Source organism: Vulpes lagopus, chromosome 8 (assembly GCF_018345385.1).
Source record: "Vulpes lagopus strain Blue_001 chromosome 8, ASM1834538v1, whole genome shotgun sequence".
Lineage (NCBI taxonomy): Eukaryota > Metazoa > Chordata > Mammalia > Carnivora > Canidae > Vulpes > Vulpes lagopus.
Window position 1 is genome coordinate 79543537 of NC_054831.1, and position 13663 is coordinate 79557199.

At 39.2% G+C, this 13663-nt stretch overlaps 1 long non-coding RNA gene across 2 annotated transcripts in view; it reads right to left on the reverse strand.

Moving 5' to 3' along the window:
• Positions 1 to 1818: 1818 nt before the first annotated feature.
• Positions 1819 to 13663, reverse strand: part of LOC121497544 — a 31033-nt gene continuing 19188 nt past the window's right edge. The window contains exons 2-5 of one of the 2 annotated variants that reach the window (XR_005989497.1): positions 10015 to 10177; positions 8920 to 9078; positions 3211 to 3380; positions 1819 to 2452 (exon numbers count right to left, since the gene is read on the reverse strand). This is a non-coding gene — a long non-coding RNA (uncharacterized LOC121497544). The remainder of the gene's footprint in view (positions 2453 to 3210; positions 3381 to 8919; positions 9079 to 10014; positions 10178 to 13663) is intronic. The other variant, XR_005989498.1, reaches the window with a different exon arrangement.

Here is a 13663-nt window from a genome sequence, read left to right on the forward strand (position 1 = left end):
AAGATAACATCCATAAGAAAGCTGAAATGGCTGTATTAAGGTAATACACTGTAAAGCAGAAAATATTAATAAAGGGGAAAATTTCATTAAGATAAAAAGGTCAACCTTCAAGGAAAATAAAACATAAATAGATATGCACCTAATAATAGACCTATAAAATATATGAAGCCAAAATTGCAGAAATGAGGGGAAAAATAGACAATAATTGGAGACCTCAATACTCCACTTTTGATAATGGCTACAATAAATGACAATAGTAGAAGACCTAAACAGCATTACAAGCCAACTAAGCCTACCAGACTTTTGTAGAACACTCAACAATAGCATATAAATTCTTCTCAAATGCATGCGGAACATTTTACAAAATAGACAATTAGGTCATAGGTTTGTATTAGGTCATAAAACAAACCTTATTAAATTTAATGTATTTCTCTGAGCACAGTGGAATGAAATTAACAATCATTAACCAGAAAAAAATTAGGAAACTTATGTGGAAATTAATACACTCCTGAGTAGCCAATGGATTTAAGAATAAATCAAAATGGAATTAAAACAGATTTTGAGTTGAGTGAAAATTAAGACACTAAATGCCAAAACCTATGGAATTCAGTTAGAGAAATACTTAGAGGGAAATTTATAGCTGCAAATGCCTATATTAAGAAACTCTCAAATCAATAATTTAACCCACACCTTAAGAAACTCATAAAAGAAAAGCAAACTAAACCTAAAACTAAGAGAGAAATAATAAAGATTTGTACAGAAATTAAGGAAATAGAGAATAGCAATAAAGAAAAAAGAGCTAATTCTTTGAAAATATTTTTTGGGGGTGGTGCTTGGGTGGCTCAGTCAGTTAAGCATCTAACCCTTGATCTCAGCTCACATCTCGATCTTAGGATCATAAGTTCAATTCCATGTTGTGCTCAATGCCCAGCATAGGACTTACTTAAAAGAAAAAGAAAAACAGTTCTGAAAGTATTTTTTTTGGTTCTTTGAAAATATTGACAAATTTGACAAATCTTTAGCGTGACCAACCAAGAAAGAGAAAACTTAAGTTACTAGAATTGGAAGAGAGAGTGCTAATAAATCTTACAGAAATAAACCTTACAGAAGTAAAAAAGGATTATAAGGGAATACTATAAACAACAGTGGGACAACAGTAAGATAAATCAGGTGAAATAGATGAATACCTAGAAATATTGAAATATGGGATCCCTGGGTGGCGCAGCGGTTTAGCGCCTGCCTTTGGCTCAGGGCGCGATCCTGGAGACCCGGGATCGAATCCCACATCGGGCTCCCAGTGCATGGAGCCTGCTTCTCCATCTGCCTGTGTTTCTGCCTCTCTCTCTCTCTCTGTGACTATCATAAATAAATAAAAATTAAAAAAAAAAGAAATATTGAAATATTACTGAAAAAAAGAAATACTACTGAAAATTGACTCAAGAAGAAATAAACAATCTAAATGGAGCTCTAATAAGTGAAAAGATTGAATTGGTAATTAGGAAAAAAAAATATATATGTCCACAAATAAAAATCCAGACACAGAGGATTTCACTATTAAATTCTGTCAAATATTTAAAAAGGAATTATTACAAATTTTTCACAAACTTTTCAAAAAATAGAATGGGGGAGCATTTCCCAACTCATCTTATGGGGCCAGTATTATTCTGATACCAAAAAACTTACAAAATGGTCACAAAAAAGGGAAAACTATAGATTAATATCTCTGATGAATATGAATGCAGAAATTCTCAATTAAATACTAGCAAACTGAATCCAGCAACATATAAAAAAGAATGATACACCATAGACAAGTGCGACTATCCCAGAAATACAAGGCTGGTTTAATATAAAAAATCAATTAATGTAATAAGGCATATTAATAGAACAAAAAACAAAAGTCACTCAATTCTCTCAATAGATGTAATAAAAGCATTTAACAAAATCCAACACCCTTTGTGATTTAAACAACAACAACAACACTCAACGAATTAGGAATAGAAGGTATCTTCCTGAAATTGATGAAGAGTTGTATGAAAGACCCATTCTATTACACTCAAAGGTGAAACTTAAAAAAAAAAAAACTGGACAGAAGTTATTCAGTTTGGTAAGCAATTTGAAGAGTGTCAGTTTGATATTTTTTTCCAGTGTAATGTACTTTTATTTCATAAAGTATCTCAATGCAAATTTTGTATCAAAGGCAAAGTCAAAACTCCAGCTTTTGATTAGAATGTACATGGTAATATTTCTTTTCCATCCTTTTACTTTTAGTCTGTCTATATCATTAAATTGAATGATTTCTGGGGCGCCTGGGTGGCTCAGTCGGTTAAGTGCCCCACTCTTGATTTTGGTTCAGGTCATGATTTCATGGTCATGAGACTGAGCCCTGTGCCAGGCTTCACACTCAGCGCCACGTTGGCTTGTCCGTCTCTCTCCTCCTGCTTGTGCTTTCTCTCTCAAATAAAAAAAAAAAAAAAAAGTAGATTTCTTTTAGGGTGCATAGTTAGGTCTTTTTTTTAAAAAAACCTAATCTGTTGATTTCAAATTTTAATTAGAGCAGTTAGAACATTTATATTTAATGTAAGTTACCAGTATGGTTGGGTTTAAAGTTGCCATAATACTACCTGTTTTTCTCTCTATCCTATCTATTCATTTTCTTTTTTTCCTGCCTTGTGATTGAGTTGAATGTTTTAAAGATACTAGTTTATCTCCTCCATTGGTTTACCAGCTATGCTTCTTTACTTATTTAGGGGATGCTCCATTGTTTAGAATATATATCTGTAACTTGTCACAGTCAAATTTTATTTTATTTTTTTATTTTTTTTAAAATTTTTATTTATTTATGATAGTCACACACAGAGAGAGAGAGAGAGAGAGAGAGAGGCAGAGACACAGGCAGAGGGAGAAGCAGGCTCCATGCACCGGGAGCCCGATGTGGGATTCGATGCCCGGGTCTCCAGGATCGCGCCCTGGGCCAAAGGCAGGCGCCAAACCGCTGCGCCACCCAGGGATCCCCTCAAATTTTATTATACCACTTCACACATAATGTAAGAACCTTACAATAGTATACTTTCTGCCATTTCCTGTTTCCCGGTTTTGTGCTGTTATTGTTTTACATTTTTCTTCCCATCTATTCTGATTCACAATACTATCTTTGACTTTTACTTAAAAAATTATCTTTTAAAGATATTAAGGAGAAAAAAATATTTTTACCTGCATATTTACCATTTTCTATTCTCCTCCTTTCTTTGCATTGATTCAAATTTCAATTTGAAACGTCTTTCCTGCTTTGAGAACTTCTTTTAGCTTTTGCTGGGGTTAGGTCTATTGCAGTGGGTTATCTTGGATTTTGTTGCTGGTAGGAATATACACTGGTACAGCCACTGTGGAAAACAGAACAGAGATCTCCCAAAAAATAAAAGTAGAACTGCCATATGACCCAGTTTTTACACCACTGGGTATGTACCCAAAAAATACAGAAACACTCATTCAAAAGGATATGTACACTCCTATGGTTGTTGCAGCATTATTTACGATAACCAAATTGTGAAATAAGATCAAATGTCCATTTATAGATGAATGGATAAAGAAGAGGTGATACACCACACACACACACACACACACACACACACACACACACACACACACTGGAATATTATTCAGCCATCAAAAAGAATGAAATCTTGCCATTTGCAACAATATGGTTGGATCTAGATATAATGCTAAGTGAAATAAGCCAGAGAAAGACAAATACCATATGATTTGATTCATATATAGAATTTAAGAAACAGAACAAGGTTTTAAAAAGAGACCAAAAAACAGACTGTTAACTGGAGATCAAATGGATGGTTACCAGAGGGGAGGTTGGGGGGTGAAGTAAAATAGCTGAAAGGGATTAAGAGTACACTTTATGGGCACTGAATAATATATGGAATTGTTGAATCACTATTTTTGTACACCTGAAACTAATTTTCAGTCTTTTTGATCTCTGTGCTTCATCTTGAATAGTTTATCTTATTATGTCATCAAGTTTACTAATCTTTTTTGCTGCAGTATCTGATCCATTAATCTATGGAGTGTATTTTTCATTGCTAGTTATAGAAGTGCTTTTGACTTTTGTATATTGATCTCATATCCTGTAATCTTGCTGAACACTTTTTAGGTTTTTAAAGTGAATTCCACAGAATTTTCTATATACTAGATCATGCCATCTGCAAACAAAGTTTTACTTCTTTCCTAATCTGGATGCCTTTTATTTTTTCTTGTCACCTTGCCCTCACTAGAACCTCCTGTATGATGTTGAGGAGAATTGGTGAGAGCCAACATCTGTTGTGTTCATGATCTTAGGGGGGAAAGCTTTCAGTCTTTCACCAAAAGTAGAATGTTAGACTTTTCATAAATACTCTTTATTGAGAAAATTCCCTTGTATTCCTAATTTGTTGATTGCTTTTTGTTTTATTATTTTTTAAAGATCTATTTATTTGTTTGAGAGAGAGCTAGCATGAGCAGGGGGAGAGGCAGAGAGAAATAATCTCAAGCAGACTCCCTGCTGAGCATGAAGCATGATGTGGAGCTTGATATTATGACCTTGAGATCATGACCTGAGCCAAATCAAGAGTGGGATGCTTAACCAACTGAGCTACCCAAGCATCCCTGATTTTTTTTTTATCAGGAAAGAATATTGTATTTTATCATGTACTTCTTATGCATCTATTAAGATGATTTTATGTTATTCTATTAGTATAGTACATTAGGTCAATTGATTTTTGGATTCCATTATAATCACACTTGGTCATGGAACATAATCTCTTTTTAACTGTTGCTGGATTTGGTTTGCTATTATTTTGTCATATCTATATTCATAAGGGATATTGGTTTGCAGTTTACTGGTGATGTCCTCTTCTGGTATTGTTAATGGACTAGAGGTTGTGTCTCAGAAAACAAAAATGACAACCATAAGTAATTTGATGGTAGAAGAGTAAAGAATTCTCTTTGTTCTCTCTGATACTTCAGCTAGAAAGGGGTTATCCCTAGAATTTGTCTTCATTTTATTTGTGGTGGTATCTGGACTTTCAGATGACAAGAGATGTGCTTGGTTTATATCCTCTGTGGCGTCTAACGGATCAAAGGCACTCAGTAGATTACAACTTGAGCAATGTCATGAAAGAAAGCCAAAGTGTGTCCAAGGAGTTTTTGGTCATACAAATTGAAATTCAAAAACTTCCCAGACTCACACAGTATTGCAGCTCAAGAAACGTTAAGTGACAAAAACATGGCAGAACAAGTATAGCTCAAGAAGGAAAGAGAGTGGTTAGTTCTTTAAGCATTAATAGAGCTCTGGTTGTTTTTTTTTTTTTTCCATTAAATGCCTTGATTTTTACTACCTCCTTATCTACTATCCCCTAAAGCAACATTTCTCTTCTCTCTCTCCCTCTCCCCCTCTTTGATTCTGGTAGAGTGGGGAAACTCGCTGCAGAAAAGGATGGTAATACTTTGGAAAAGAAAACAGGATAAAATAAATGACAGCATACAAAAAGTAAAAAGAAACAAGGTAGAGGGGATCCCTGGGTGGCTCAGCGGTTTATCGCCTGCCTATGGCCCAGGGCGGATCCTGGAGTCCTGGGATCGAGTCCCACGTCAGGGTCCCGGCATGGAGCATGCTTCTCCCTCCTTCTGTGTCTCTGCCTCTCTCTCTCTCTCTGTCTAAAATAAATAAATAAATAAATAAATAAATAAATAAATAAATAAATAAATCTTTTAAAAAAGAGAAACAAGGTAGAAATGGAAGGAAGTGGGAAGAGCAGGAATGTCTTGACAAGTGATATTTCTGTACATTTTTAATAGAATCACAGTAACAGACTAGAGTATAAAAGACCTTCAGAATCATGGAAGCTAGATTGTTTTAAAGATGGTATCTCCTTTAAAAAGCAAATCTGTAATAATGCTTTTATTTTTTTATTTTTATTTTTTAAAGGTTTTATATATTTATTCATGAGAGACACAGAGAGAGAAAGAAGGCAGAGACATAGGCAGAGGGAGAAGCAGGTTCCCTGCAGGGAGTCCCAATTTAGCACTCAATCCCAGAACCCCAGATTCATGTCCTGAGCCAAAGGCAGACACTCAACTGCTGAGCCACACAGGCATTCCTAAATGATGCTTTTAAATGCCATGAAAAACATAGGTTTTTATAAACAGAAAAAGAGTGAAATTTGTAAAAAAAAAAAAAAAAAAAAAAGAATTTGTTGAAAGATAAAATAGTTTATACAAGGTGAATACAAAATATTTGATATGTATTAAAATAGCATTTTATCAAATATGTTCTTTTATTTTTTTAATTTTAAAAAAGGTTTTATTCGTCAGAGAGAGAGAGAGAGAGATAGCACAAGCAGAGGGAGCAACAGGCAGAAGGAGAAGCAGGCTCCTTCCCATTGAGCAAGGAGCCTCATGTGGGACTCAATCCCAGGATCCTGGGATCATGACCTGAGCCAAAGGCAGATGCTTAACCAACTGAGCTACCCAGGCATCCCTAAATATGTTCTTTTAAAAAGCATCTGGTATATTTTAATTTTACTCAATTTTAACATAGATCTATGTGCATACATTATGTTCAAACGATGTGTTGTTGGCTCAGTGATACAAAGTGGAATAAGACCCTAATGTTAAAGTCTTTATATTTGAAGATTAAGGTATTTGAGGAATGAACAGGATGTGGCTAGAAAATATAGGTGTCATAAAAGAGGAACAGATACAACTTTATGGGAGGTCAGAGGAAAAGGTGATATGGCTAGGGAATTTTGGAGAAGGTTTTCTTGAGTGGGTGGTGTTTAAGCCGGGCCTGAATGATAGCTGGGATCTATGTAAACAGGGATAAGCACAGAACATTCTTTCAGAAAGCCTACCAAGGAAGGGAAAACTCTGCAGTTGGCCTAACGATATACATAGAGATCAATAGTGGAGAATAAATTCATAGATTGGGATTTGACCTAGGAAGGCCTTGAAAACCACTGAAATGATTAGTTTATTTGATAGGCAATGGGAGATTAACAAGATCTGTGTTAGGTAAGTAAACATAAACATTAAATCTTTAGTAAGGAGGGCAGCCTGGGTGGCTCAGTGGTTTGGGGCCTGCCTTCAGCCTAAGGTGTGATCCTGGAGACCCAGGATCGAGTCCCAGGTGGGGCTCCCTGCATGGAGCCTGCTTCTCCTTCTGTCTGTGTTTCTGCCTCTCTCTCTATCTCTCTCTCTGTGTGTGTCTCTCATGAGTAAATAAATAAAATCTTTAAAAAAAATCTTTACTAAGGAAAAATAGGAACATTTAACACTAATCACAGTTTTCCTTTGAATAGCTAGTATGATCAGACTGAGTGAGTCAGGGACTCACTGTTTCCTATGTATAAATGCCTACTGATTTGATTGCTAGGTATGTAAGAGGAAAAGAAGGAAGGAAGGGAGGAAGGAAAGAAGGAAGGAAGGGAGAGAAAGATTATTTTGTGGATTACATTATGTCATTAATCAACCTATACAATCCTGCAAAAAAAGTAAAAAGGGAATTGACTTAAAAATATGTATCAAGAGACACCTGGTTGGCTCAGTCAGTTAAGCACCTGCCTTCAGCTCAGATCATAATCTCAGGGCCCTGGGATTGGGTCCCACATTGGGCTCCTTGCTCATGGAGTAGTCTGTTTCTCCTCCCTCTACCTGTCCCTCCACTGTGCTTTCCCTTTTTTTCTCACTCACTGTCTCTATCAAATAAATAAAATTCTTTAAAAAAAAAAAGAGAGATGCACATAATCCATTTGGCAACAGTTTCATTATGAAACTACTGAACTTTCATCCTAGAAATTAAAAACAACTTATTAAGTATGCTTGCATTCCTTTTTGTGCTAAGAATTATTTTCTTCCTCATAACTATAGAAACTTAAAGAAAAAATATTCTTTTTCCTGCCATTCCTACCATTTTTATAAAGTTGGATATAGAGGAGATCAATTTTCAAATTGTTTACAAGGATGAAATTTTTGTTCTTGAGCTCTCATTTTCTATAATACCTGTGGTGAAATGCATCCTCTAATTGGATATGACTTTACATTAGATAAGTGATGATGTAACCAGATTTTCCATTTCCTTTTGATAGTCTGGGACTTGAGAGCAGTGTAAAAAAAAGTTATATGTACACACAAATATATATAAATATAAATATATACATAATATATGATATGCATGTTATCAAATATAGTTATGTATAAATATAAATGTATATATGTGTGTGTAAACTGACACTTATATTATCAGAGGTCTTATATATCAGAGCTCTTATATATCAGAGCTCAAAACCATTAAGAACAGCAGCGCTAAAACAATCATAAGTCAAAAAGTGAAAATTAGCATTTATTTGCAGAAAGAATATTACTTTTTTTTTTTTTTAAAGATCTGTTTTAGAGAGAGAAAGTATGCACAAACAGGGGAAGGGCAGAAAGAGAGGGAGAAAGAGAATCTCAAGCAGACTCCCCACTGAGCATGGAGTCTGCCCCAGGCTTGATCTCATGACCTGAGCTGAAATCAAGTCAGATGCCTGACTGACTGAACCACCCAGGTGCCCCTAGATATTCTTTATTTGATTACTTTCATTTGGAAATGACTTTGAAAGAAGTTGCTTAATATTACATATGACTGTTTTCCTAACAAGAATCAAAATTATTTTGTGTGCTTTATTTTTTAAAAGATTTTATTTATTTGAGAGAGAGACAGAGTGTGTGCATGTATGAGCAGGGGGAAGGGCAGAGGGAGAAGCAGCTTCTTTGCTGAACAGGGAGCCCAATGCTCCCTGTTCTAGGTTTGATCCTAGAACCCTGGGATCATGACCTGAGCTGAAGGCAGACATTTTACATGCTTTAGAAGGTTTTTTGAGAGCTGACTCTGCTTACCTTTCCATACTCACGATCATACATACTTATATCTGTTTTACTTAGATGTCTGGCCATGGCCTTATTTTGTTTTTTCATCTGGGATAAATCACTTTATCTTCTCATTTTGTCTGTTGTTGCCTTCTTCTCTGTTAGAAAAGCCATTTATGTCTCCTGCTCCTAAAAGTAATGATATTATGGAGAAGACATCATGTAGTGCCCAGTGTCTGGTGCTTCAGGGAATGGAGACATTCAGGGAATGTACACGCCAGTGTGTATTGCGCACACTCTGCTATTGTGTTCTGGCTGCTGTAACCTTCAGGCCAGTCATCTGCAGAGGTGCTCCTTGCCTACTGTGGGCAGTGTTTTGGTCCCTGGCCTGAATATGGTGAGTTTTAACTAGGCAGGCTTTGGGCTGCCTGTGAAATGAGAAGTGTCACTACTTCCACCAGAACCGAGGGCCTACAAAAATCTCTGATCAGGAGGGGCAGGGGTTTGTCCTGGTCTTCTAGGAGAGAGGCCTGCTGTGCTGGTACTGAGGCAAGCTTGACTGGGAGGGAGGGTCCCACCAGAGCGCCAGAGATTGGGGTATGGCGTAAGCCAGTAGGGTAGGCAGTGTCAGTGCTGTGCTGCTTCCCTCCCATTAGATGGCTCTGTATTTATGTTGAGGGGGTGGGGGAGGGAAATGGTGCCATCCAGCATATTTGTTCCCAGAGGGGTCTGTCTGTGAGTGCTGCTTCTCAGGTACGTGCTCAAAGAAGAAGAAATACTGTCTCCACTGTGTGCCCTGGGCACTCTTTAGATCACTGTTTCCACATTGTCTGCCCCTGGGTTGTTTGCCTCCCTTCTCTCTAGGAGCATCACAGAACCCTCTGGGATTGATGTCAGCCAAGCCTTCTGACATTTATAACTCCAGGCTTTAAGCCCCACTGGTTGTAAGAACTCACAAGATTTGGCCTCTCTCATTTTCCAAGCCAATGGCTATGGGGAAATGTTCTCCTTGTGCATTCCCCTGTGTGTTCCTCCCCCCACTCCCCCCTTCTCTGAAATCATGGCTCCCTCCCCTTTGCAGCCAGGATCCGTTTCTTTCCCAAGCCTCATTTCCACACTTCCTACCTTCTTTGATGTGGCCTCTTCTCTCTTTTTAGTTGTGGAGCTTGTTCTGCCAGTCTTCATGTTGATTTCTGGAGTATTTGGGATTATTTGATAGTTATCTAGTTTTATTCATCAGATGAGGTAGGCCTAGGGTCTTCCTACTTCACCATCTTCCTGTCTCTCCCTAAAGAGGCACATTCTCATTAGGAGATTCAACATGTGCCCTTCATACTGCAGCTAAAGCTGGACATTTTAGCTTTTTAGAACCAGACATCAGCAGGTGAGAAGAAGTCACTATCTTGACAGTGGCAATTGACAGCAATCAGTAGGAGAAAGTAGGGCTGTTTTTACACACAGGAACACTTTGTACCCAGAGAAGCCACTAGGGTGTGTTTTGATCCTCCCATGCCCCATTATAACTGTGAATGAACAAACACAGCAATTCCAATGTATGAATGTGTGAAATGATTACTATGGGTGCAGAGCACTCAAGAATCAAGGTTTGAGTCACATCACCAACTGAGCCATGAAGACCTCTTGAGATGATAGTGGACAGCGAGGGGAATTTAAAATGGATAGTGGAGGGATGCCTGGGTGGCTCAGCAGTTGCCTTTGGTCCAGGGCATGATCCTGGGGTCCTGGGATCGAGTCCCACATCGGGGTCCCTGCATGGAGCCTGCTTCTCCCTCTGCCTGTGTGTGTGTCTCTCTCTCCCTGTATCTCTCATGAATAAATAAATAAAATCTTTAAAAAAAATAAAAAATAAAATGGATAGTGGAGAAGGAAAAAGATGGGTACCAACTGAGCCCAGAGACTAACTGCACAGGCAGAGGCTCTAATGTATCCTATAAATTTTCTTTTTCTTTTTTTTGGTATCCTATAAATTTTCTAAGTTCCCCTTGAGAGGCCCCTGGTCACAATGGAGGAACTGCTCCCAAAATATGTGTTGATAATGCATCTGTGTGGTACAAGGGTTAGACTGTGGTAGCAATAGAAGTGATCTTCTTCAGGAGAACCTGCTGTGGAAGCATAGTCTACTCATGGACTCCAACTGCCAACCCATTGGACCCCATCATGGTGTTCAAGCTTCTTCCAGGATGCTCCCAGACAGAGCACATCAGTGTCACTAGTGCTGTCTCATTCCTACCTGACTCCTACCTTGAATAACTTTTGCTCAGGCACTCTCCATCAGCCTGGCCAAGAGTTTTTCAGGGCTGAGCTGCCACCTGAGATTCCTTACATTCAAATCTCACTTATCTTTTTTCATAGTTGTTAGACTTATAGATCCATCTGTAGGTTATCTCTGCCTATCCCTGTGCTATCCCCACTTATCCTTTGTGGAAGTTTCCCTAATAAATCATTGGAACATCTAGCCCCTCTTGGTAACCGCTTCATAAAGGACCCAAACCAGAACACTCTTCAATAAACATTTAGATTTCTAAGTCTAACTAATTTTAGCATCTGCTTCCCAGAGAACCCAAACAGCACACTTATGGAGCTTATTAGAAATGATATGCTGGACCCCAACTCTAGGGTACTTATTTTTAACTAGGTAAGAGTCAGGGCTCAGGAACTGGTCTTTCTTACTGGCATTTCAAGTGCTTCCTAGACCAACTGATTAAATTAATGATCCTACAAAGAGTAAAATGCAGACATCACAAACCTCCTGATTTAATGCAATAGGAATTTTACAATCTATGAAATATTCTTACCAAAAGACCTGAATTTAATGAAACATCTGAACTGCCTTGTTGAACACCAGGAGCATCTAGTAGAAAATTATAAAAGCCATGCTTTAGTAGGGATACACCAGCCCTAAAGGAAAGGTACAGACATGCCCTAACTAATTTAATAGAAGACTTGAACAAATCAAACTGATCTGAAAGTAAACTAACTGCATGCTTGAACAAAATTCAATATTCTTTGAAGACAACACAATCCAAGCATGGAGTGATTTAAAGTTCACTATATACTGCCTTCAATAACCACTGGACATAGAACAGAGTAGAGAAAATGTGTCCTATAATGAGGAGAAAGGAATCAGTCAATAGAAACATATCAGAAACGACAGTGACATTGGGCTTGGTAGATAAGCATTTTTAAGTTGCTGCTATAAATATGTTCAAAAATATAAAGAAGCCACCTGGGACTACAACTCGGTTGAAGGCCGCTCTGGACATTAAAAAGAAATTGCAAAGAGTAGAGAGATGGGGAGAGAAGAGCTTGCAGGACTTCGTGATAGTGGCAGAACAAGTCTATAATAATAGAGAAAGTCTGGAAGAACAACAAACCAAACTAAGTGACCGGCAGACCCAAAACCTGGACAAGATCCTGCTGGCCACAACCATGGATGACCCATGGGAAAGATGGAGACACCTCAAGAAGCTGGCTTCATGGACAGGTAAGGAGGATGGCCCTGGTCCCCCTCGGGAGCGCTCTAAGCTGAACAAAAACCAATGTGCTTATTGCAAAGAAGAGGGTCACTAGGTAAAAAGCTGCCCTAACCAAAGATCTAAGGCCCCTGCCAAGATCTTGGAGATGGAGGACCTGGATGATTAGGGGAGTCGGGGTTCGGCACCCCTCCCCGAGCCCAGGGTAACTCTTAAAGTGAAGGGGCAACCTGTTGAATTCCTAGTGGACACTGGGGCACAACATTCAGTTTTATTACAACCCCAAGGGAAATTGGCAAACAAGACTTCATGGGTGCAAGGGGCACCAAACAATACTCCTGGACTACCGGAAGAACTGTGGATCTTGGCATGGGCCGGGTATCCCACTCCTTCATGGTCATCCCTGAGTGTCCCTACCCGTTGTTAGGCTGGGATTTGCTCACCAAGATGGGGGCACAAATTTGCTTCCACCCCGAAGGGGCAAAAGTCCTAAACAAGGAGGGGCACCTGATTCAGGTGCTTGTCCTGAGTTTAGAAGACAAATATCATCTCCACCAAACGCCCTCAGCCCCGATGACTGACATTGACCCTTGGCTGCAGGAATTTCCCCAAGCGTAGGCAGAACCTGGGGGAATTGGGCTGGCCCAGCACCAACCGGCCATAACTAAAGCCAGGGGTCAATGGTGTCAGGGTCCACCAATATCCCATGCCTCTCATCTCCCTAACCCAGACTGGGATCCCCCTCTGCATGACTGTCAAGAAATTTTGACACAGATGCATGGAATCAGAGCTGATCTCCAGGACCAGCCACTGCCGAACGCAGATGCCACCTGGTACTCGTATGGCAGCAGTTTCGTCTGAGTAGGAATCAGATATGCGGGGGCAGCTGTAACCATGGAAACGGAGACCCGATCTGGGGGCACGTACCCTGCCCAACACCCCCAACTATACTGGTGCTGATATACACGGGATCAAACGCTTGCCCATGACCCAGTGCTTGCATGGCTGGTGGAGGGCCGCAGACTCCAGCATCATCTTGCCAGAGGAACTAGGATAGCGAGGCCTATCCAGAATGCATTGGAGTACTCATATGGGGACAAGGAAGATGGAAGACCTCATACAACATGCAGAGATCACTATTAAAGACTCTCGAACAAAGATGGTGCAGATTGTGGCAAGCTGCCATGCATGCCAGTTAACTAATGCCACCGCCCATGGATCTAACCCGGGCACCCGGCTCCGGGGGGGACTGCCCAGGAGCCTACTGGGAAGTGGACTTC